The sequence below is a fragment of the Sander lucioperca genome, chromosome 23 (genome assembly GCF_008315115.2).
Source record: "Sander lucioperca isolate FBNREF2018 chromosome 23, SLUC_FBN_1.2, whole genome shotgun sequence".
Classification (NCBI taxonomy): domain Eukaryota; kingdom Metazoa; phylum Chordata; class Actinopteri; order Perciformes; family Percidae; genus Sander; species Sander lucioperca.
Genome location: NC_050195.1, coordinates 9,294,923 through 9,320,831, shown reverse-complemented (window position 1 = coordinate 9,320,831; position 25,909 = coordinate 9,294,923). Strand labels below are relative to the sequence as shown.

Here is a 25,909-nt window from a genome sequence, read left to right as displayed (position 1 = left end):
ACTACTTATTTTTCACTTTTGTCAACATTGCCACATAGGGTATCTGTGCTGCATTCATGTGGTGTCGGAATAATTGGAAAATCAAGGAAAATTCACACTATATTAACATTGTGAGAGGGGCATGCCTTGGCGGACGTCTGCGCTCCCCAAGTGCACTTCTAGATCGTAAAAGTGATATCTCTGGGCATTGTGCTCTCGGACTGCAGACCATTCAATATTTTACATTATTCATTCAAGCAGTTTATGATGCAAACATGCTAAATGTTTGCCACTTCCATAAATGTGAGCATTTGCTGATTTACTTAGTTTCATATCCTTGTAAATTGATTATCTTTGGGTATTGGACTAGTGGTTAGACAAAACAAACAATTTGAAGGTGCCACCTTAGATTCTGGGAAATTTTGTTGGGTACTTTTTAATCTTTTATCATAAAAATAATAATTTTATTATAATGATTATATTATTATTATAAGTATTACATATTCCGTAGGGTTGGTGGTGGTCACGAATGGTGGCCATGTAAAGCACAGGACTTTGACGCCAGGTTAACACGGGTTAACCCTATGAGCCCGAGCTTGTCGTATACAACAAAAAACTGCATCGTTTTTTTGGGGTCTTTGTGCAACAAATCCAAACTGTTACATCCAAGATTGATACACTTTATGTACACAATTTATGAATTTGCGGTCGTTTATCGCTGTTAGCTTTGATGCTAACCGACATTTGGATTTTCCCATAATGCTCTGGGAGACCATTATGACCAATCAAAAGCTTGTTTACGTCTTGTGAACCAATGGAAGGCTGGTCCGTCATTGCAGATGACACAAAGATCGTATATAGTGAAGAGGAATCAGCTGAGGGTAGAATAGTTGGATATGACCATAATTTGTCAAAAATACCTTAAGGCTCAGAGGGTTAAGGTTAGGACGAAATCTTGGTTTTGGTGATTTATTAAAAACATGTCCTTTCTTGTTTCATTGTCGACTTTTTCAGTATTCAACTAAGATCACCATCTTCCCTGAACCTTATTCACGAGATTTGAATAAAATGATTTTTTTAAATTTTGCCTGAATGCTGATTAGGATTCAGTTGCCAGGAGCCAGAGTGAAAACTAATTAAATACATTGTCAGTTAATGTTTTGCAGATACTTTTAGTAAAGGAGTTTGTGACAGACACAGAAAACATTTCCTCATGTTGATTGGTGATATGTTTTTTTCACTATGTTTTGAAATTGTATGAATAGAAAAATCAACAGATTCATCAATAATGAAAAGGCATCATTAGTTGAAGCAGTTTATTTGGACGAGTTCTCCATACTTTGATAAGGAATTGAATGTCTTGACCCACTTCTATAAATGATAGCTCTTTTTTTCATTAGCAGTAGCTCCATTGTTCAGTCACGAGTGCACTCGGCCCATTAGTTATAACTCTTGACAGAGTCTCCCTACTCACACCATTTCCTGTGTTTAGTCATCACTAAGAGCAACAGAGCTGAGCCAATGCTGCCTCTCGATACATGAGTGCAAAGAAACTCAAATTTGAAAGTCAATGACTCTGCTCTGTCATAGGATTGCTTTTTTTCGTTCATTTCTTGTTCCAGTTGTTATATTTTCAATTATACGGCTATTATTTTGTGTCAAATGTGATTTGCAGTTACTGTCAGTTACTCCAACAGTTGCACTCTATCCATATGAGCTGAATGTAAATAAGGTGCGTGTAAACTTCCCCCTGTGTAAAACAGATTGACTCTTGACATACTCCCCTCCTTCTCACCCAGCAGTGCCTGTGTTTGTATTGTAAATCAGATCTTGTGAATTCATAATTAATGGCAGTATAAAATGTGGGTTGGGAATATGAAACCCTTGTGTTTTAAAGACAATACAATATATTCATCTGCTGTTTTAATTTGTGTGTTCGGTTCGAAAAAACAAGTTAAATATTCAAAGTTATGTCTTCACCAATGTCTGTGTTCTTTTAAAATGCTGTATATCCTTTACCTACTCGCAGCACATTTCCTGAAATGTTAACTGTACACATACTCAGTGTTCATATCTAACTGTAACCAGCCCATAAACCATTGTGCATGATTACCTGCCTCTAAAAGGCTGCATATTTTTCAGCAAGACATTTGATGCATTCAGTAATAGCAAAACCAACTATTTGTTTGATTCCTGAGCAGTAATTTGTTAAGGCTGGGAAAGAGCTCATGGGTAATAGTAATGACAGTATTCTCCACTGAGGGAAGAGTTGTATTTGGATTTTTAACGGCGAGGTAAGGGGTAACCTTGATGCTCGTCAACCACATATAAATTAGATGCGTTGCGGGAGGCAAACAAATTCCCAGTCATACCCTGCTGATATGTGTCTCCCAGCTCCAGCGGAGCTCGCTGCCTCTGCCATTTGTCTGTGTCCACAGCAGTTCCCGTGCACACACCTACCCGAACCAGCAGCTTGAAATGAGATTCACTCAAGTGCGTAATCCCTCAATTCTGCCTAGCTGAAAATTAATTGACCAAATATCTCTTATATATGGGAGCGTCCACAGAATCAGCTTGCACCATTTTAAAACAACAACATACACTGGCTATTTGGTACACCACAAAAATGTGCTCGCAAGTTAAACCGCTTGCAGACTTGTCCAGAGAACACATTGTAATTTCAGTTTATTGTGAAAAGTTCTTCAGCAATTAGCCCCCACGGCAAAATGATTTAACGACCTGTCATTAAAAACATGTCAAGGAAATAGACATCATGCAGAGAAATGGCCCTTTGGATCGATACCTGAGTAAGCCTTAGAGCACTGTGCAGCATGTTGTTAGGGAGAGGCATTTGTGTTTACAGAGTTTCACACTCATATATGTTAAAGGAAGCTCTTCCTCATTAATAAACCATCACTGAAAGCACTTTGCATTAGTGTCACACAGGTTTTTAGTCTGCTTACTACTATTCTTTTCCTCAAATCATTTTTGTCCATCCATACACTATGTTTTAACCTAACAACATCAAACCCAGACTGAAATGAAATGCTGCTGTAAGGTGATAGTGGCAGGTAATTGACAGGAAGTTGAGTGTGATGCACAAAGGATGTCAGCTATTAGTACAAGGTTTTGTTTCCTACCTATATGGGATGTTCCGCTATGACACATACATCTCATAGTCTGACTAACGCATTGTGCCTGCATGTTGTGCATAGTCTGGTAAACCTTCTTTGATCAACAGACGGTATTAAAAGGAATAAAGAAAGTGGCTGTGGCCTGATACCTTAATGTGAGATTCTTGGCAGAGATTTTTGAATTTAAATAAACAGTATGTGCCTCACTTATGTGCTGGTAACAACAGGGAAGAAGTGTTCAAATATGAGAACCAATCAAAACTCTTGCACAATGGCTGGTTAGATACTAATTGTGGCAGACAGATAGAAGAAGATAGAAGATACAGCTTGCTTTACCAGTCAGAGTTAGTAACACACCCTAACTTTGCTTATCCAATCAAAGATTTTACAGTATTTTATGAGTCAATGAGATGTTTCTGAACGCATGCACTGGTAAGAAAATTAATCTTAAACAATGATAAGATAAAAACCTGACAAAATCAAGTGAAAGTGAAAAAGGATCTTGCTCACAATGTCAAGCTAGCAGTACACATTTTGTTTTAGACAGAACAATCAGGGGTCGGACTGGGGGTAAAACCAATGCTGATTACCAGGGCCTAAGGGGAGAGAGGGCCCTTGAAAGTCCAGGTGAAAAGTTTCACCTGGATATTTTCATTTTCTAATTAAATTTCATAATGCATGTCAGATGAAATGTAAAGTTAGTGTATTGGCTGAATAACTTGGTTGATTGACTGACTACATTGTGTATAAAAAAAAAAAACTATCTAAGGTATCACCCACCAAATGGTTTAGTCCATCTGCACGCATTTTGTTTATGTTAGTTCAGTTGAGCATCTGGTGGAGCGCAAACTTCTGCTGTAGAAATGTCTTTCTCAAAGAAAGCCAAATCAGGTTACCAATAAGAAAGGAAAGACAGGAGAAGGAGAGAAAACTAAATGAGGAGAAACAATTGGTAACTGACTTCTTTTCAAAGAAAGGTGAGCACAAACTAGAAAACCAAATCCATGGTGCTAAACTGCTTGAATATCTCCGCGACCATTAGTGCTAAAAACGGACTGAGACAACCCATTGAAAGAGCAGAACATACACTTTCAAATGATAATTTAGTTATACATGTAATCTGAGGTAAAGGCTAAATAAATAAACTACACTAACAATGCTGTTTGCATATAACACCATTATAATACCCTAATTTAAAACATGTTTAATTTAAAATGAATAGCCTATAATGTCTATAATTAGCAATAATAGGCTAATCAGTGTCATAGGTAGCTTGGTAGCTCATCGGTAAATACATATCATGTCAACATTATAGTTATGTCAGATTCAGTAGAAGCAGATGTTAACATTGTGAAACACATGGCCCTCAGTTTCAGAAACTGTCCCACCAGGGAGTGGAGTAGCAACAGACCCCTCATCCTCCTCTTTGGATTTGAGACAAGGTGAGCTTATATCAATATTAAAGCAAACCATGTTTAGCCATTTTGACTGAAAGGTGTTAAGTAACACTAACATCTTAGTGTGTTTAATTATATATTAGGTTACAATTAGGATAAGAGGTTAATATCAAATGTATCCTTCATAGAGAAAGATGATAGAGACGATCTGATTGAGGATGATGGGAGTGACGACAACAGGGATGCATGAGTGTTGTTCTGAGCACAGTGTGGAAATGAGAGATGAGGAACTGGAAAGTAGGCAGAGCAGTGCAGACCAGTTTTTGCCAGAGGATCCAGGACTATGGCCAGATAAATTAACAGATGATCAGAGAGACACCATAGTACGCAGGCTGGCAAGTAAAGGTACAGAGAAAACAAACAAAATGTAGTAGTAACCACAGTAAAGTAGGCTAGAGAATGTTGAGAAAGGAGGTTTGAAATGTGTGCTATCAGGCTACTCTAAGCATTACAGTTAATAGTTATTAGCCTATGAACATCTAGGCCTACAGATTCATGTGTACAGAGGCCCGATTATTATTTTTTTTATTTTTTTTTGGGTGGGGGGGGCATGTTGAGGAACATGGGGGCCCATCAGGACTGCCTATGCATAGGGCCCAGGGTCTTGTGCTACGCCCCTGAGAACAATGATAAAGAATGTTTCGTCAGCCCTGCATAACATTAAATGATTATGTTTTGGTAAGTTTAATTAATCTTACATTATTGGCATTGCACCTGCATTTTGGCTAAGGGCTAAGGCTAGGCAGTAACTGGTTAAGATTTGAGAAAGATCATGGTCATGTTTTCAAAAAGCCAACCTAGATTGTTGGTCTGAGATGTGACACAGACTTTGAACAGAACATGGTACATGGTACATGCCCATCTACCACTTTACAATCACACCCTGACATTCAGCAGTAATGTAAAATTGGAATATCATAAAGTGTGATTCTTCTTTTTCTTCGGGTGCTGAGAATGAAAATACCTGTCTGCAGTTTCAAGGAGAGTCATTACATTTTTTGTTTTAATACACTGAGCACATCCACTTTAGAGCATGTTTGAAGCTGTGTGCCAACTGTGGATGAGCACCAGAGAGACAGTTGTGTTGGCAGGAAGAACTAGGCCTGGATGATAGATGAAGCTGGAGGCAGTGTGCTTAGGAGCTTCTGACGTCTTCAAGACCCCTGCCTCTCCATGTCCACTTCCTTCTTACTCTCATCCCGCCTCGTCTCCGATGCCTAATCTGTCTCCTCAGCAGGCACACTCTTTAGTTTATAGACCTAGCCCCCCCCCCGCCCCCCCCCTCCCCTCCCCTGGTCCATGACGCATCACCCTCCATTCTCTTCATGTCTCCTCTGTGGCCTAATTGATGGGTGAACACTAACAAGTCGCCCTTCCTCCATCCCTCCGTCGTGTCCTAGTCCTGAAGGGCCTCCCTCTCTCTCTCTCTCTCTCTCTCTCTCTCTCTCTCTCTCTCTCTCTCTCGTGCTGTCCATCTCCTCATCCTACACCCCCACCCTCCACTTCCACTGCTCTGTTCATTATTCATTAAGTTTCCCTTTGGATCCAGAGTGAGCAACAGCACAGCTGAATTCACGGGCAGACTCAACAGCCGGCCCAAGGGTACCTGAGTGAAATGAGAGAGAGAGAGAGAGAGAGAGTGTGTGTGTGTGTGTGTGTGTGTGTGCGTGTATGCGAGTGGAAGAGTGGGAGGAGGAGAGAGAAGTTGAACGAGAATGACTGACTGACTGACAGACAGACTAATCGATTGACAGAAACGAAGAGAAAACTGAAGAGTGAAAGTCAAAGAATAAGAGCGTCCTGAAAAAACTAAAAGGACTGTAATTGGGCTTAAAAATCAGGAAACGTAGTGCAGCCAAGCTGAGAAGTGCTGGTTGCAATAGGTGATTGCATTTTGAAATAAAAAAAGCAGTTGACCTGAACAGGAGAACTGACGGTAAGAAGGGTCTGCGACTAAAAATTTGAATGTGTTTAAAAAGCAATGTTTTGTGGAAGACTGGATAAGTGTGCCATATCTGAGTTTGATAGATTTGCTGTAGAATATTGCTGCATCAAATGAGGTTTCCTAAAATATATTGGATTTTGTAATTATTCTGAAAAGTGGATAATGAAGGGTTAAAATGCTACATGAAGTCATCCATTCTAGACATTAAGTACGTGATACTGAACACATTAGATGTCCATGATTGCTCAAGATGCAATCATTATTCCATCATGTCATCAAAACATCATCTATTGTTTTGATTTGTTTATTTGTAGTCAGTTTAAACAATGGTGTCTTTGTTTTACTGTTAGAGATAACTTGTAATGTAGCATAAAGATACACTTTGAGGTGTCCTGCTAGCCATCAAATATTTTTCAAAGCCATGTTTTTATAGAAGCAATTCAAATATTCAGATGCTTAATATTGTGCCTGAATATCAGGAGGCAATTGTATGTATGTAGTCATGCAATACGAGTGAAAAGTGAAATTAAAATGTTGAACCGAAAACATCAAAAATTATTGCCACGTGCATTATAAGTTGGGAAACATTTAGCTCAAATGACAACAAGTCAGTGGATATTGTGGCAGTAATATATTTAATTTTGAATTATAAATGTAGTTATATGAGATCTATACTGCAAAACCAAGATGATGTGACAAAAGCAGGTATGCCTGACACAGGGTAGATGGTTCTTTAGAGAACTTTGTGGGTTTACAGAACAATAAGTGGAACATGTTATTGTGGATCACATCTTTATGCAGCTTTATGTGTTGGTCTGCAGAAGAACAATGTGTGCCAGGGGCAATTCTAGGATCAGACCTTTAGGGGGGCTCAGCCTCTAATGAGAATGTGACACGTAGGGCTGGGCGATATGGAGAAAATCAAATATCACGATATTTTTGACCAAACACCTCGATATCGATACGGCAACGATATTGTACTGTGGACTATTGGTGCTTTCACAAAATATTTACACAATGAGATTTTTGATAAATAATCATCAGTAATGTGGATATAATGACTAAGTGGGTAAAGGCAAATAATATAACAGTTACAACGGTCTGGTAAGTTCAGAAAATGACATAACTTTACTGTAATGCAGCCTTTAAAACCAGGAATAGACAACACTTATGCCATATTACGATATCCAAAATCTAAGACGATATCTAGTCTCATATCACGATATCGATATGATATCGATATATTGCCCAGCTCTAGTGACACGGATACAGTTCCTTGCAAAAGTGTTAAACCCCCCTGCTAAATCAGTAATTTCATTATCTAATAATCTCTGCGCTAGCTACTAAACAACAATTTTAGCTAACGCTTTTTGACACTATGTAAACTATGATGGAACTAAACCTGACACTTTATAAGTCACAGTAATAATGACCAATTTGACACAATGTTTTAACATTCAGCAATTTTTGTTGCTTAAATTTCAATTTGGGTTCTAATTTGCACCATGAAATGACCAACTTCTTCTTTCTCTGGGGACTACCAACATTAAACGTCACCACCGCACTCCTGTTCTCCCTCTGACAGATCAGATAGAGTGAGACTCAGCCAAAGGCGGGAGTCTGGCACCACAACCTCCGATTGGCCAGAAATACGTTTCTGTTCTTGACGGGGTTACAGGTGCATAGCATCAGCTACAGCGACACAGGATATTAAACCTCTTTCAAGCCCTTTTAACCTGTAATTGTTTGTCCTAACAGACAAGTTTGCAAACTCTAACTTGAAGACTAAAATATTGGGGGGCTGAGGTGTGTGTGCTGTTAAAATCATGGTTTGAAAATTCTGTGTTATTGCTTGTCCATCACCATTGTGTGTCTGTGCATTCAATCCCCGGTCAGATTATGGTCATACATCGAACATCGTAATGGCGCACCCATATCACTCCTCTACTCTGCTCCCTTCACTGGCCAGCTGTAACCTACAGGATCCAATTAAAAATTCTCACCATAACCCATATGGCTCTACATGGTCAGGCCCCTGCTTATCTTGCCAACATAATTCACCTACACACCCCCTCCCGGTCTCTCAGGTCTATCAAACAAAATCTGCTATCTACGCCACGCACTCATCTGAAGACATGTGGGGATAGAGCCTTTGCCGCTATGGCACCCAGACTCTGGAATGCTCTGCCAACCAGCATTAGGTTTGCTGAGAATGTGGACTGTTTTAAGGGACAAGTGAAGACTCACTTGTTCAGGCTAGCTTTTGGGTAACCGATGTCTTTTAGTTATTGATAATTGTATCTGTTGTATTTGTACTTTATTCTATTCTTAGACTATTTTTCTACTATGTTTTATCGTCTATGCACATTGTAAAGCACTTTGTGACCCTGTCTGTGAAAAGCGCTGTATAAATAAATGTTACTTATTTAATAATACAGTCAAATATATTTTTCTTTTTCTGATTAACTAAAATCATGTCAATCAACTATAGATGTCTGGACCCTGATGTGATTGTCATTCTCCAGTGTGGCCCTTAGTAAAATTGATTTTGCTTTCTTATCTTTGTTTTAGTAAATGTTTCATAAAAACATTTGCATAGCAATTTATATTAATAGACACAAATGAAAGACTTGTTAACATCCAGCTGAAATACAGTAGATTGATCAATGCATGTGCTCCACTAGCATCCCTATGTTGTATGTCTTCACAGTATGAGTGTTAAGTTTGACTTCACAAAGAGCCTTTTGTGCTTAAAACTTTTCTGATTAAGTTGTGTTGGAGCATGTGGACATACTCTTTCCTTTTTCGAAGAATCAAAAGCCCCAAATAGTTTGCAAAATTGTTGTCTTAACTATCGAAAGCTAAACCTTTTCTTCTTCTTGGGCAAGGCTAGACAATCAAATTCAACTTTCTGAATCTTCAGACTATTTTTCCTGAATTCCACTGTTCACCTCACTCTTCTAAGTCTTCTCAACTCACAGGAGTAATTGGTAGCCGTGCTTTGCTTATGGCACTATTAAGATTCTCTGGGATGAAAGTAACTCAAGTCTTCAGGACAACAAAATAAATAAATCTAAACCAGATAACTGAAAGACACTTCATGTTTTGAAGAAATATAGGATTGTTAGACTATTTATGTCTTGATATGTTTATAGCTTTCAAGATTCCCAGATTTCCATCTTGGTAGGGATACAGAATAAAAAATAATCATTGTCATTGGGAGGAAGAATTATCTTGGCAAAATTATTTTTTTTTTTGTATCTGGACCTTTTAAAAGGATAATACTGGAACACAACATCCTATCACCTTACAAAAGTGGAGGTCTTCCCCTTGCTCCTTCCTTATTTCACTCTATAGCCACACTCACAGGTTGCATCTCATAGCCCTTAAATTGCCTTCCACTTGCCTCCCTTCCTGGCATGTCAGTCCCTCCCACCTAGGAGGTATGGGAGAGACGCGAGGATATCATGGGAGGAGAGAGGCAACCAGCAAATGTGTTTTAGAGGGATGAGACGTGCTTTCCTCTGAAGCGTCACATAAATTCGTCAGCTGTATGGGCGGAATTAGCAACTCCTTCAGCTGCACGGCTTCAGGAAAGGCAGCGCTCGTGTTTCCTCGGCTATAGCTCCTCGATGATCCCTCCTCTATGCTCGCTCCTCTGGGACGGCCTTCACTGAGGAGGTACATAACGACTTCCGGTTCAGCAGAGGACAGAGAAGTTGAGAAGCTATCAAATAAGGCTTATGAGATGAAGCCACACATGTCTACACAACTGCACTATATATTTAACCCTCAGTCCCTCTTCTTAAGTAAGGCTTGCACATGATCTAATTGGTGCATATCTCTGTCAGTCAGTATACTTCTTACAACATAATCCTTATAAGCAAAATAAGCTATCACACTTGGTTAAATCTCCTCCTTGTGTGTTGTTATGGAGATCCATTCACCAACACAACACCGTAATGAGTTCACTAAAGCCTATGATAGCCTATTGTTTTAGTGCTTTATTGACACCCCAGATTTAAAGAGAGGTTGACATGACATCATGAGTCTGAAATGCAATAATTCACATCGACTATTTTTTCATTTTAAAGCAGTCCATGTTATTCTAACGTTTAGTTTTTGGCATGGTTAAAGGGTTTTAAACACTTCATTTGTAGTTTTAAAATGAGAACAAATCTATGAAACATTAAGTCTGCAGCTCACACAGTTCTGAGCTGCTGCCCAGACTTTGAGCCACCATACATGCAGCGTTTTTTCCAATCTCTTTCCAATTGGGACAGTCAGGGAAGGTAGAAAATGGGATAGGGATAACGTATCTTCCTGATCACTATCTTATATAATCACATGTTAACAGAGAAAGAGAGGTGCCGAGGAGGAGAGGGAGATAATGGAGAGAGAGGTAAGGGGGAGGCCGGTCCGAGCCTGATAGCCATTGATTGATCTGGAAACCAACCAATCGGGAGCCTTTCTCGGCCTGAGCCGCCGCAGTACCCGGGCAGGATTGGAGGATGCTTTGGAGGAGAGATGCGCACACATTCACCGGCTCGGCTCGCTCGTCCCGTCGCCTGCACACACGGAGAGAGGGAGAGTCTCGGCTCTCCGCAAGCCGTGCAGTCAAGCTCTGCCCTGGAGAAGGATGGCAGCGTTACTTTGCAACTGAAGGAGAGGCGGAGGGAAAGAATAATGAGGGACAAACCCAAACACCTTTTTTTTTGCCGTTAATCAGCTGCCGTGTGTGTTCAGGGGAGTTCACGCGGACAGGTAAGAGAGAGAAAGAAGTTTGCCTGGCTTTCGGCTGTTATGTGTATTAGAGTGTTAAGTTTTGCGTTTGCACCTGTGCGCGTGACAGAGGCGCGGACGTGTGCCCCCGCCTATACTGTGTTGTGGTTGACAGAGCTGGCAAATGAATAGGAGTATTGTGCGTGAGAGCATGTGCGCGCGCCCGTAAGCGGTGAGTTTGACTCTGAGCGCATTTGTAATTGTGCCCCGTGAAATCAGGCACTAATAGATAGAAGTAGACAGGCGAAAAGAAGCAGAGGAGTGCGCACTTTCTCTTACTCATTTTCTCGGCTATAATGAGTGGATTTGGCTCACGCGCGCGCCTCCGTCTTTCCCCCTGGGGTGTTGTTGCACCCAGCGCCTCGGTGGAGTATGAATGATAGACAGGCTGCTATGAGAGAGTGGGAGTTGGAGGCTATCCGATACCTCTGATGCGTGTGCCGCACCAGACTGAAATTTACGCGCACTGCAGGAAACAGAGTCCACTCTGACTGCAGACTCTCTCTCTCCAAAAGTCGAGCTTTCTCTGTCTCCGCAACCAGATCCAATCTCTCTGTAGAGGGAGAGGCTTTGAGTTGAAAGCCTCAGTCATCTGAATGCTTTTACAGTCGGCGTGAGCCAAGTGCCAGATGCTTAGCTGTCCCTTTTAATGTTGCATTGATTGGCTTCTTGTGACCACAGAGGGAATTGCACTTTTAATAGTTAAATTTTTTTGCAAGGTGATCACCTCTCTGGTGTGTTTGCAAATGTTTAGGAAAAAGATGGCAAGTGCCATGTAATTCAGCAGCATGTTGTTGTGTGGAGGAAAAAAAAAAAGCTGTGGATGATATGTTTTTCCCATAATAGCTAGTAGTTTACAGAATGGCTCTGCTATAGGAATCATTTGGCTGCAATGGGCTCTGACCTCGATGCAGACAACGTGTAAATGTTATTTACATGTATGATCAGAAACACTGTGCCGAAGTAGAAGTTTAAATGATTTTATTTTCTTGGGGCCTAGGGGCATTGGTAGCAGTTCTTGTTAAGCCATTCGACTATAGGGCTATAGTACATTGTTATATTCATTAACACTTAATCTGTTGATTATCTTTTAGATAATTGGTTAATTGCTGAGTCTATACCATGTCTGAAATTAATTTTAAAAAAAGTCAATCAAATGTTGCAGGATCCATTGAAAATATAAACAGCAAAAATATAGATTTGAGAAGCTTTATTCTGCAAATGTTTGCATTTTCACTCGATAAATGTCTTAAAGAATATTCAGTCGTTAGTAATTGGTGATTTTGCAACAGAATGACATACCATATGTAATATCACATAGGCTTGTGTAGCATGTGCTTAAGGAATCAGCCTCACGCCCCCTGCTTAACATCCATCCTTTCACTGGTAATTTATTCCCATGTAAAAGTCATTACCACCCACTTTTCCCACATTTGAAATGTGCAAAGTTGGAAGATGTAACACCTGCAATACATAATTACTGACCTAAACTTTACATTAACCATCACAACTGCTAACACATTTACAGAGGTGAGTCATGTGAAGTTGAAAGCCATAATGCAGTGTGTGTTAGCTTTGGAAGCAGTCTGACCATCATCACTTCAATAGATGTTAAAGCAAATAGGGAAGCTCAATGAGTTCCAAAGAAGCCTAATAGTTGGTGCTTTAATTTGAGATTCACTGCTCACAAAAGGTAATCTGGCGAGTGGAGCAGTCTGGAATTGCATGACAACATATGAAAAACATAGCCCATCAGCTGAACTGGCAAAAGAAATGACTATGTTTAAATGCACTTAATATTCTGGTTTTTGCCCTTGTTCCGAAAAAGACGATATTCTGACTAAGCTGTTTACATTGCTAATGAAAGAGAGTAGTCCACTAATATTCCTGTTTACATGCAGCCGTACATAATAGGTTTTTGGAAGTTTTCCACCAGTGGCGGACTTGTACGACCATTCAAACACAGCCTCCCTCTTTTATTCCTTTAACCACCTTCTTGAAAAGGTCGCTGTTGCGATGTTTGCGCCTTTATAAAAAACCTGTTGATATCCAAGTCTTTCATAATGTTGAAAAGTAGGTGTTTTTCTGCTTTTCTTTTGGGAATCCTTCTCTACTGCAGCCTTGCAAACTGTTGGCTAGCTGGTTTGTGTACAACAACCATAGCAACGCACAGAGCTGACCGTAAGTCGTAAACTGGCCGCAAACTGTGGTAAAAACCCAGATTGAGACTCATATTCCGGATGTACTGTATACATGTCTGAAGAATGCTTCTAAAACCAGAATAATACCTGCATATCCCACATGTCTCAAACGGAAAATGCTAAATGTGGAAAAAAGGCCATATTCAGGATATCCAAACGGAATATGCTATTTACATGACCTGTATTAAATTCGGAACGTTGTCTTATTCGGAATAAAAGTGGAATGTTAGTGTACATGTAAACATACTCAATGTTTAGGCTTAGAGGAACAGGAATATATGAAGACTCAATAGCAACTGTGAGTAATGCTCCCTTTCATTGTTAATTGGTCTGATTTTTATAAACATGACAAAATCCAACAAGTTAGTAGAGCCAAAAGAGAGGCCTTCAAATTGCATAGGCAGTCTGACCAAACAAGAAAAAAAAACTTCAACAAGATCAACGAGAAAACTAGGGGTGTGCAATAAAGTTGATTCATATTCAAATCGCGATTCAAGCTCTACCTATTCAATATCGGTTCATTCCAAAAATCGATTCATATAAAAAAAATATTTTTTTTTTAAATTGCATGTCTACTGCAAGTACATGGGAAAAGTAACTACATTTACATACTGTGAATAATTTTTTTGAATCCAGAATCGTTTTTGAATCGAATTGTGAGCCTAAAAATCGATTTTGAATCGAATCGTGACATTTTCTGAATCGTGCACCCCTAGAGAAAACCCTCACAAAGCTGGTAATTTTTACTTGATAAATGACATATATATTAAATTATAGAAATTGTGTTTGACAGATTTTCTGGATAATCAGTAAATCAAATGATTAACTAGTTCTACAGTTAGGTGGGTTTGCTTAACACCACAACACATGGTGAATGTCCTCAATCAACAGACCAAATGATTATTTAACCTATGGAATGTTTTGATTCTTGCATTAGTGACTTGTAGGCTATCCCACTAGAATATCCCACTATACACAGGTCAGCAACTGCCTGAAAGCAATCCAGAGCGAACTACAAATGTTCTAAAAGGACAAAGGTGGCCTCACTACCCTTTATTAGATACTCTTTGTTGATATAATCGTGTGTTTCCCGAGCCTGTGGATGTTTCCTTGTTTGTAAAGGGCACTGAGCTAATTACACCATCATTAATCAAACTGAAGACAGCAGGGAAATGTCAGTTTTACCTACAAACAGACTCCAGTGTTTAACTATGTGTTGTCAATAACATGATAACTGCATTTAAGGTGCTGTAGGTAGGATTGTGAAGGACTTAGCCAAAAAATGTCAACATCGACAACTTCTCAGTCCCTCCCCCCTTTCCACTAAAGCCCAAAACGGTCTCCTAAGCCCCTCCCCCCACAAGAGAGAGCTGTGCAAGATGGAGCGCGTGTGAAGAGGGGGGAAGGGGAGGAAACCTATCTGCAGCTCGTGTGCAGGGAAAGGGGAGGGGAGGACGCTATGATATGTGTGTGCCTGAGCAGTCATTGACTCGCAGTTAGACACCCCCCCCCCCCTGGCCCTGATTGGTGCATCTGAACAGGGAGCGGTGGATTTTTGCGAATTGCACTACAGGCTGTAGGTGGTGCCAGAGGAGCCAGATTTTTTCATGTAGTTCTACTCGAACATAGGATCAGTTTCAGCAAATATGACAGAAATTTAATTTTATAAGACTTACCTACAGCATCTTTAAGGCCAAAGTGTACGTGTCACTTGAATCCCTCACTGCAGCTGTAAAAACAATCAATAAAGACAATCAGTCTTCGCGATGCACTGCGTATGGACACAACCCATCTATTATAGCACCTGAAAAATAGTCACATTGACCAAAAACGCATCTAATCTAATAAGTCTTACCCTCTTTCTTCTCGATCGACTTAGAGCTGAACTCTTCACAGCTTCCGCCTGCGGTGCAAGATCTGGTTGTTTATACCTGAAGCTCCTGCGTACTGTCTCGTAATATGTCTTACAGGGTGACTGCACAGATAACAAAAAGAGTATAATGTCTACAAAGAGATACACATACCTGCAGAAGACAATATCACATTAATTGGCTTCTGGTCTACGGTTTCCTTCTATCTGCACCTCTGCTCCTAAACATTAAATAACAGAATTTACACACTCAAAATGGTCTGCAGAGCCTCCGTTATTTACATTGCACAGAAACAGCGCAAAAAGAAAAAGAGTTAAACAAAGCATCGTTAAAACTTATATTTAACCCTAAAAACGGGACAAAATAGCTAGTTAATATCATATTAACTTTAAGGCAATAAATATTGAAGGGTCACAACACATTTTTAAAGAAAACAATAAAATAGCGCAGCAGCATTTTACACGCAACCTACCTCAGCAATACAAGACAGTGAGGAGGAAACGGGGAGCTCTGAATAACAGCAACTTAGGAGGTACAATAGAGGCGCAGTGCAGCAAAAACATCTCCGCAGGAAACAATAGCAATATGATAAATAAATTAAACTCAATAATATAAAATTCACAAATACCCAACAAATCATTAAATGATTAATTGGAAATTAGAATTAATAAAGTGCATTTTTAACTTATGCTTCTGCTCCAGAGTCATATCCATCAATAGACTGGAAGTAGCAGATGGATACCTGCAGACATTTCTCTCAAAATTTGGCGAACTGTTTGGCCCATTGCACTGCACCCCCAACATCCATCTACATCTTCATTACACACACAGAAAGAGTGCATGTTGGATTACGGACCAGTTTATTCTTTTTGGTGTTTTTCATTTGAGCGTTTTAATGGAATACTGGGAAAGTTTAATAATAGGACAATTGAAGTCCAGATTATGAGGCAATTTCAGCAGAGACAACTGCTTCATATGCCATGGACATGTGAATATGGTGCTGAATTTGCCAGTATTTTAGGAAGACAAACGGTTGGGACTTTGTCATACAATGACATAGCTGATATGCTTTATGTGAAGCACAGTGTTTTGGTGTCAGCAGAAAGACTTCTTAGAAAACCGTCCAGTATTGCCTCTGTCTCCATTCTACCAGACAATCTTGGATGAGCCTGACTAATTGTTTAAATAAATTGTTTTGTGTATTTTTTTATGTAACATTGGCCATTGCTAATGACATACACAGTAATTAATCTAGCATACTTTCATTAAATAAATCAATTCAAGCTAAAATTTAAGAGTCTATAATTAGGCTATACTGAGCCTGATCTATTTAGACCAGAGATTTTCTTAAAATGAAGTTAATACCTTTTAGAAAAATCTCACCTGGGGTAAAACTCCCCCTGCTACCCTGATTTGCATTTGTATAGCTCACAGCATTTTCATTTTCATGTTAAAGCCTCCCCTAGAATTAGGGGGAGGGGGGTCATGAGGGGACAACTGCCAAGCAAGGCCCACGTCAATTTCTGACAAGTCACGGCAGTTTTCAGTGTTGCCTGCAAATTGCCGTGTGCAGTCGTAAACCTGAATTTCCACGACAATCTACAGTGCCGCTTACTGACGAAAATCCCACTTTTCATGCAGTGCCTCATTTGATGCCAGTTACACAAACCCTACCCTGAAGTGTTGAGACAACTTAAGTGTGGACAATTGTGCAATTATCAAGTCGCTTATTTGCAGCCATCTTAAAAACGGTGTGTATTGCACTGCATGGTGGCAAGTTGCAATACCATAAAATAATTATTTGTCAAACTTTGCTCGATTTTAGATCACACGTTAACAATCCTTGTGAAAACTAGGGCTGCAACTATGATTTCCACTGTTGATTAATCTGTCGAATATTTTCTCTTTTTAATCGATTAGATGTTTGGTCTATAAAATGTCAGAAAATGGTGAAAAATGTTGATCAGTATTTTCCAAAGCCCAAGATGACGTCCTCAAATGTCTTGTTTTGTCCATAACTCAAGGATATTTAGTTAACTGTCATAGAGGAGTGAAGAAACAAAAAAATATTCACATTTAATAAGCAGTAATCAGATAATTTATTTATTATTTTTCATTAAATAAATGACTCAAACCGATGAATCAAAGATATCAAAATAGTTGTTGATTAATTGAATAGTTGACAACTAATCGATTAATCTTTGCAGCTGTAGTGAAAACCTCTACATTTAGTCACATACAGCTACTGTTTGGATCCTGAAAGGCTAATGTTGGAAGGTTTTTGATCAGAAGTTTGCTTGAAGTTGACTTGGTTATCAAGGCTTAAAATGGACACAGGATCATATTAACATGGATTTAAAGGTGCACTCCACCAGTTTTACAAAGATCAGTTTCTGTGGCTCTAGAGGAGTTGTAACCCTGATCATTAGGGATATCTTCTATTTTCCATTAGTGCCTAACAGAAATCCTCCATTGCAAAGTGGAGGTGTGGAGTTGAGCTTGACACATACTAGGGTTTAAATGTCAGGGCATCTCTGCATCTTATGCTTGGATTCCTCTCACAAGTACCCCAACATCATCAAAGTGCAATACTAAATTGCTGAAGCACCCCTGATAGTAACACATTCTCTAGATCGTGCCAAATCAATCTTAAAAGCAAGAAAGATGCATCAATAAGTCATGGTCCATGCAGAAATGATTCACCCCAGGATTGCTACAGTGTGATGGCCGCCATAGTGTTTTCAATCATATCACTAGCAGACTAGACAGGAAAAACAACAGTGGATTATGGTTCCAACAGTGCGGTTGGAGGGCCATTCAAAAGATGAATCATGCTTTTCTCCAAACATTAACAGTCTCTTCATAGATAGCAAACAAAGAGTGGTTGTTCACTGCCTCTGTCTGCCAACCAAGACTGGCAATGTAGGGGCTTTTGGCAAGTAAGCATTATAGCTTTGAAAAGGCAAGTGTTGAGCAGTCTTGTCAGTCATTTCATCATCTTTTAAATCCAGGATGAGACAAGGTAAACTAATCCCCTGCTTTTAATGCTGCAGTGTGATGTTATTGTGTGCTTTAAAAAGATAAATGATGGATACATTTTGTCATTCAATTTCTTATCAGACCAGCTTCCCTGATGGGAATGTTTACACACACATACTCACAAAAATAAGTTCTCACAGTGAGCATTAAACATGCACAAAATATTGTATTTTAGATCTCCGGCAGGGATTGTTAAAATTTAAGAGAATAAAGCCTAACGTGAGCAGGGCTGATTGAGGGGGGAAAAAAAGAGTGCCACGTTGTGAAGTTACTTAGTTATTTCTATGATTGTTTTGCATTATCGATCACACTGTGATTCTCTCAGATTTCAACTTTCATCTACCTGTGTTTCTGGTTCAATCTACAGTAAAACAGCTTCTCAGACAATATATGACTATCGGTATAAATGGATAAAAGCTGCTGTGCCTTTGCCATTTAACACGTTAATATTCAATGTTAGCAAAAAAAAAAAATAGAAAAGGGGTTGACTTTCCACGTTAAGAGTCACAGTATAAAAAAGCTTTGTTCGTAGGACCGTCATCGGCACAACTTACAGAGCATGTGGTTCTAGAGGCTTTAATAGGCCTCAGACAAACATGTCAATCAGGTAGAAGGTGTTTTCCATAAGCTCATCAGCTAGGTAAATGTGGCCAAAAGACCTACATGGCAATCATGCAGAAAGTGAGAACACCTTGGAGGCATTTGGCTTATCATGCTAGAGTTTTTTTCTTGATGGAAGCCAAACATTGAAACCTGGCTCATCAATACCATTATAAAAGGAAAAAACAGCACAACCTGTATGTCAAACTCGCCATTTCGTGGCCCGTTGTCATCTTGCTTTTCCTTTTTTTGATTTACTTTCCTTTTGTTATTGTGGGACACAGAGCAGACTGCATCATGCTGACATTATTGCACTGTGGTTTTCTTGGAATGGGTGAAAGCAACATTAGAATGATTCATCTCCTGCTCACACTGTCAGTGGCGAATGGGCAGCAAAGCATTTCCTTAAAAAACACTCAGCACTGTGAGAGGAAGTCTGAGTTTGATTGTGGCAGAGCATATTTATAAGACCATGGCAGTAGGGTGTTGTAATTTTGAACTTAGGAAAAACGATAGCTGTCTCTAATTGTCTAAAATAAATTAACTAATACATAGTGAATGGGCTTACTATTTTTGCGGCTTGCCTTTTCATGATATGATATAGAGTTGATGTGGTTTTTCAAGACTTTAGGATATATTTATTAATATATGTTATCCATGCTAAGTGGACGCTGAAAAAATAAATCTTCTTAACTTCCTGAAATTAACACTTATCCAGCCATTAAAAAAAAACAAAAAAACAATGTCTTACACGTCAACAAAGTCTGCAAGACATCACTGTTTAAGTAAGCAGAAAGGCTTTGGGTTGAGTGCCATTTAGCAGTGTTGAGAGTTACGTTTACATATAAAGTAAGAAATTAACACCTCCAATCAGTTTTTGCAGGATGTTTGATTAAAATGTAGACAACAAACAGCAGCAAAAGCTTCAAAGTGTGATGTAGCAACAAAAGAGAAAGGAAACGCAGCTGCAGAGAGATGTAGATTCTGTCTGCATATTTGTCCACTGTTTCATGGGAAGAATGTCTTTGAAAACCATGAAAGTCATTTTATTGCCAACATGCTGAATAAATAGTTAATGTACTATTCAGGGATCTGGTTTCCAACTCACATTTGCGAGTGTTTGCTCAGAGACTTTCCCTTTTTTAAATAGCTCTTTAAAATGAAATGTCATTATGTAATGGCTGCGCGTTTCTGCCTGGAATCCTCGGGGCTGCCTCTGAGTATTTTATTTTGTTCTCTGTTCAAAAGCATCAGGGTGGAGGGTATGCCTTTCGGTCACATTCGGTAGGTTTCAGCTTCTTCAAGGGAAAGCCTGTGTTTTATTCACCTGGGCACATCCTTTATCTTACGTATCCCCCTCTAGATTTACATTCTAAGCTTTAGGCATTTCGCTAACACGTTTATACTCAACAGTGTACACAAAATAAACTGGTAGACTTTCGGCATCTTGCTCAGGGAGCTAAGCAGAATATAACCGTGCTAGTAGAAAATATTCAGTGTTTTCTCTATAATTATAAAGGCCCACCATGCCTCGCCAGGCCAAAAGCAACGCCAAATATCCATCGTGTTTCCCATATATTCATTCTGCAGGTGCGCAGTGCCATGCACTGCAGCGATGCACTGCCGGGAGTCACTGAATGAGCCAACTGTCTGTGGTTAGTTCACGTCTGTAACAGCAGGACAGTCAAGTGTGTTATCTAAACTACCAAAGTCAGTTAAACAGGTGAAATTAAGCATTGCATTAGTTCATGCAGAACACAGAAGTCATATGCCCACTAATCACAACCAATCACAGCCATTTTTCACCGCCATAATGCCGTCCATTTAAATGTCTCCCAATTCCTCTCTGCTTCCTGCTACTCCAGTGCCGCTTCACACCGCTGCTGCTGGCAAAGCTTGCCTCCACCACCCCAGCCCCCACCTTCCTTGTTTAGAGTGTCATCATAACTTAAAGGTGCAGTAGGTAAGCCTTATAAAACTAACTTTCTGTCATATTTGTTGAAACTGACCCTATGTTCGAGTAGTAGCAGGTAATTTAAAAAAAATCCAGCTCCACTGGCACCTCCTACAGCCTGTAGTGCGATTTGCAAAAATCCACCGCTCCCTGTTCAGATGCACCAATCAGGGCCAGGGAAGGTGTCTAACTGCATGTCAATCACTGCTCATGCACACGCATTTCATAGCATCCTCCCCTCCCCCGCTCTATCGTGCACAGCTCTCCCTTGTGGGGGGAGGGGCTTAGGAGACCGTTTTGGGCTTTAGCGGAAAGGGGGGATGGACTGAGAAGTTGTGGATGTTCAAATTTTTTGGCTAAGTCCTGGATATTCGCAATCCTACCTACGGCATCTTTAGGTCTGAAATTGTTTTAATGTCTTGGATTGGGCCCACTCTTGTGTACAGGGGGGTCTCAGCAGCGTGCTCCCTGTTTCAGCTTAGCCTGCTGCTTGGCTGATCCAGGGAGCATCATTAGAACAGAGCCTTCATCGCCAAGTATAACTGTATTTCCATTTGTTGCAATAAATGGTTACATCTATGACAAGAGTGTTCCTGACTGAAGTGACGATAACGTTGTCAGTAACATTAGCCTGGAACATGTTCCGGCACCTCCAACGTTGGATCCGGAACCTTTTTTATTGGATCCGGCACCTCGTGTCACTATGAAAAATTAATCGCCTAAATGAAAAAAGTAAATTACTGTTTGTGTAGTGTTCAATGTTGTTATCTGTCTTGTTAGTCTTTATTCCCCATTGACGTTCCACAAAAATCTTGTGTTTGCATTTTCGATGCGTTTTGAGGTGAATTTTCAGGGTAAGACAGAGGGGGGAGAGGGACGGAGGGAGGGGAGGCACTTCAAGTGACACAAGCGCTTGTGCTGGTTGAAATTGCCTCACTTCACTCAGGGGAAAAATGTCAAAAAGACAACAAAGTTTGCTTAATTTTTTCAAATACGCTGGCCAGTCAGATCCCAAACAAGCAAAAACCGTTTCTGCCGATCAAGAAATGTGGAGACCACGGTGGGTTTTTTGATTTTTGACGATTGTTGCAGTGTATTTTTTTTTTTTTTACATTTCGCACCGATGCAGTGCATGTTCTGAAATAAAAATAAACATTGCCCTGATGTACACACAGCTTTGTTTAGGTTTTTGTAGTCAGAGAAGCTACGTAGGCGGTGTCATTTCTTTTTTTTTTTTTTTGTTCCGTTACCTCCAACCCTCGTTTTGAGTCGCCGGATGACAAAATGAAAAACAAAACAAAAACACAATAAAATTAAAATAAGAAAGATTTAAATATCAAGACAGCAGTATGCAGGCATAATTGGAAAACATGTATACAATACATACAAATAAGTTGTATGATGTCAGCACTGCCAAGATGGCAACAGCAGGGCGGCACGCTATGAGCCTCATTTTGGCTCTTCAGAAACCAATGGGTGACGTCAGACAATCTGTCCATAGTTTTGTACACTCTATGGGAAATAATGGGAGTAACAGGTGAACAAGCTTTAAGAGTGACATATTTCTGCTGATGTGAAAGGTTGTTCATGGGGATTTCGAAAAGTACCTGATACATATTTAAAGAAGTGTTACGTTGAGAACAGAATTTGGTGCGGTGGTATCAGCGTACCACCCCCATCCGCCAGGCTAAAGCAGCCAACCTAGTGGAAACACTGATATTGAGGTAACGGGCCAGTTTCAACTAGTTTTACCCCAATATGTTACAAAAAATTGAAAAAAGTAACCCATAGTGTGCAACATATTTAAAAGTATGAGACTAAAACAAATAAATCTATACATAATTTTCCTAATGAGAAAATAATATCACATTTCTCTTTAGCTTTTTCAAACCAAGTGGGTTGTGTAAAACAATTTTTAGCTGAAAGCTCTGAAGTATTGTTCATATTGTACTCTATCAGTATTGCAGAATATTTCCTTCTTTTTTTATATTATGTTTTTTGGCAATTCCGCCTTTAATCATCAGGAAAGGTTAGATATGAAAGGGGAGAGAGAGGGGGAAGACATGCAGGGAATTGCCACAGGTTGGATTCGAGCCCTGGGCCTCTGCATCGAGGAATAAACCTCCATACATGGGCACGCTCTACCAACTGAGCTATCCGGGCGCCCAGAATATTCCCTTTTAGCACCTGAAAATATTGCTTTTGGTGGATTTTGGACTCTAAGTTAAAAACCATGTAGTATCGTGATGGAGAGGAAAGGCCAGTCACGTCAGTTAGATGTCAGTGTCACAGTGCAATGGAAAACCCTGATGTGTGGCACTGGTAAAACATTAGTGTGCTGTGCGCCTGTCAGACCTGCTCACCCTTCACGGGAAGCGTTGAGATGTTTAAATGTGAGAGAGATGTTAATTGGACCAACGCTTTATGAGAGTGAGTCAGAGAGGGGGAAGAGATGGGCAGGGCGTCCCCACTGATTCACAGATCTGAGGTGGTTAAAAGGCGAGCTGCGGGGTAGGGGGCTGTCCACCAGAGCGAAGACGGCAACTGGAATTTAAATGCTGCTTGAATACATCTGCAAACAAATTAGTTCAGTGCTGTGTTTTATAAACACGCAATAGTTAACCTAGCTATATTCATGAAGTTTAAAATATTACACCATCTCGTACATGTGCGTGGTGTGTATAAGAATGGACACAGGAGCAAGAATAGTCAAAAAGTCGTTCCCTTTTTCCCCGTTTTCTATTTTGAGCTAGGAGCGCACGCCTTTGCTTAACTTTTGATACATTAACACACTATTTCTAAAGTAATGGAAAATAATGCCTAATTCATCAAACTGTCAGTCAACACTGACGATACTCGGTCGCTACCATTGCAGTTGAAGTAGTGTGTAAGCAGATTTTCTTCGAACTGTCTCCAGCACAGTGATTGAACCATTCACTTTGTAGCAACATCTGCCTGCTTCCTTGCCCCAAGGAATGTGCATGTAAGCTAGTGCACTGTTGCCAAACTGTCAAAGCACGTGTCAGACAGCTCTCCATGTATTGAAATAAATCTGCCAGGAGCCCAATTATCAGAACTAGCATTTATTTAAATTAGTTTCGCTATGGATCGGCACAGATTGTATAAAAAAAGTGAAGTGAAGTGAATTTAGTGTTATGCTTAAAGTCCGATCAAGAAATGACAATGACTTGCATATGCACAGGCACACTGAGCAAAAATGAAACGTATCTTTCAAATCTTCCAGCTGTCACTAACACAGTGAATAAAAAATAAAACAAAAACAAAAACCACATGAGTCAGAATCAGGGAAACCCCACTGGTGATTTAGATAAAAATGTAATACATTGTGAGAGAATCATAATCTTAATTCTACTAAGGAAGTCTTAATTCCCATGTGGCCTATAAATGTGCTCTTTTTCCTTATTTTCTTTCTTTTTCATAGTGCAGTAGATTCAGCTTTTAACAGCATTTGTAATGATGGAGAAGAAAAAGCGTGACAAAACTGTACACCCTCCTCACACGACCCTCCAACTCTGCAGTCATCGCCAACTTATTCTTTATTTGGACGATGAGGTGGCATAGTTGTCTGTTGCGGCTCCTAACACCCCCCCACAAGTCTCTGTGGGCACTTGAAAAGCAGTCTGGCGAGCATCTGCGAAACCCCCAAATCTCCTGCACTTCATCCTCTCACGAGGGAATTTACCTGGCAGCGAGAAAGCAAGCTTATCTGTGTATGAAATGCTAATGTGAATAGCCTCAGCTCTACTTTGTGGATGAGAACACGCGGTGCTCTCTCCTTGTTGTAAAACCCACCTGCTCTGTGTGTGTTAGCATGTGTGAAACGGTGAAACCTGCCAAACTCCGGTAGCCTCAGCCTGAATTTAGACTTCTCAGACACGAAGAGAACCAAGTGCTGGAGGTGAAATGAATATATTTCCATTCCGAATCTACTCTTGTGTCTTTTTCTCTAGTTCTATTTGGCAGAGGATGACTTAAATCCCAAACATATTAGACGCTCAACCAAGTAGTGCTGAAATGATTAGCCAATTCATGGATTAGTCAACTTAATAAATATTTATCAAAACCTATTATAACTGATTAATCATGCAAGTCATTTATCAAGCCGATATGCTAAACAATTAATCGGTTTGTTGTTAGGATAAATCAATCGTCAACAGATGAATCAATAAATAACGAACAGTCATGAGTTGGAGCCCCACAGCCAAACTTTTGCCAGGTTCCTGTATCTTATATGCATAATGCTGATGGACCCTTGTCTGGATATTGTGCTGCAGTGAGAGAAGAGCGAAATGATGATGAGGAGGCAAGTTGAAAAACTGCAGGTCTTTTTTCTTGCAGTGGCCAGCAGATGGGTGCTGTCTGCTCCATCCTGGCACTCCCGCTGTATGATTAGATCCCAAGAATCCAGCCATTAAACACACAACAGATGGGACATTTTCCATCTTCCACCCAGCTATCATTAAGCAGCTACACATCATATAGTTGGGTTGACGAGTGCAGGCATGTTTTTTTAATTTGACACCAACAAAAAACCCAGACAAAGAACTCCTCCTTTACGGATATAATAAAGGTTGTTTAACTTGGCATGTAAACATGAGGAATGAAACCATCAGAGGCTTCCCGCTCTCATCTCGGCAACCTTTGCCTTGCCGAGCCGTGTGAGGAGCAGTGCGTTTGGATTCGAGGTAATCAAAGCTGAGGGTTAGGACAGATGGTGTTTGGAGGGTAGCGTGCTGGAAGGACAAGTCGCTGTTGACTTTGGGAGACATGGTGGGAGGAGGTGACTGACACACCATCCAGCCCACATGACTCAGTGGGAGTCATTACTGCAATGGGCCTAATTACCTTCAGGCCTAATCTGTGTTTAAAAACCTGCTGCTTATTGCTTTATTGCCACAAGTGTTGGAAAAAGATTGAAATGCAAGG

General features: G+C 40.1%; 1 protein-coding gene and 1 long non-coding RNA gene across 2 annotated transcripts in view; both read left to right on the top strand.

Annotated features, from left to right (window-relative positions):
- Nucleotides 1–3,754: 3,754 nt before the first annotated feature.
- On the top strand, nt 3,755–4,922 carry LOC118494333. The gene is made up of 2 exons (XR_004896458.1): nt 3,755–4,090; nt 4,484–4,922. It is a non-coding gene; the product is annotated as an uncharacterized LOC118494333 (long non-coding RNA).
- Nucleotides 4,923–11,036: 6,114 nt separating this feature from the next.
- LOC116040056 (cadherin-18) overlaps nt 11,037–25,909 on the top strand; it is a 99,410-nt gene continuing 84,537 nt past the window's right edge. Inside the window, exon 1 of the mRNA XM_031285290.2 lies at nt 11,037–11,279. The gene's annotated coding sequence lies outside the window, so the exon portion shown is untranslated. The remainder of the gene's footprint in view (nt 11,280–25,909) is intronic.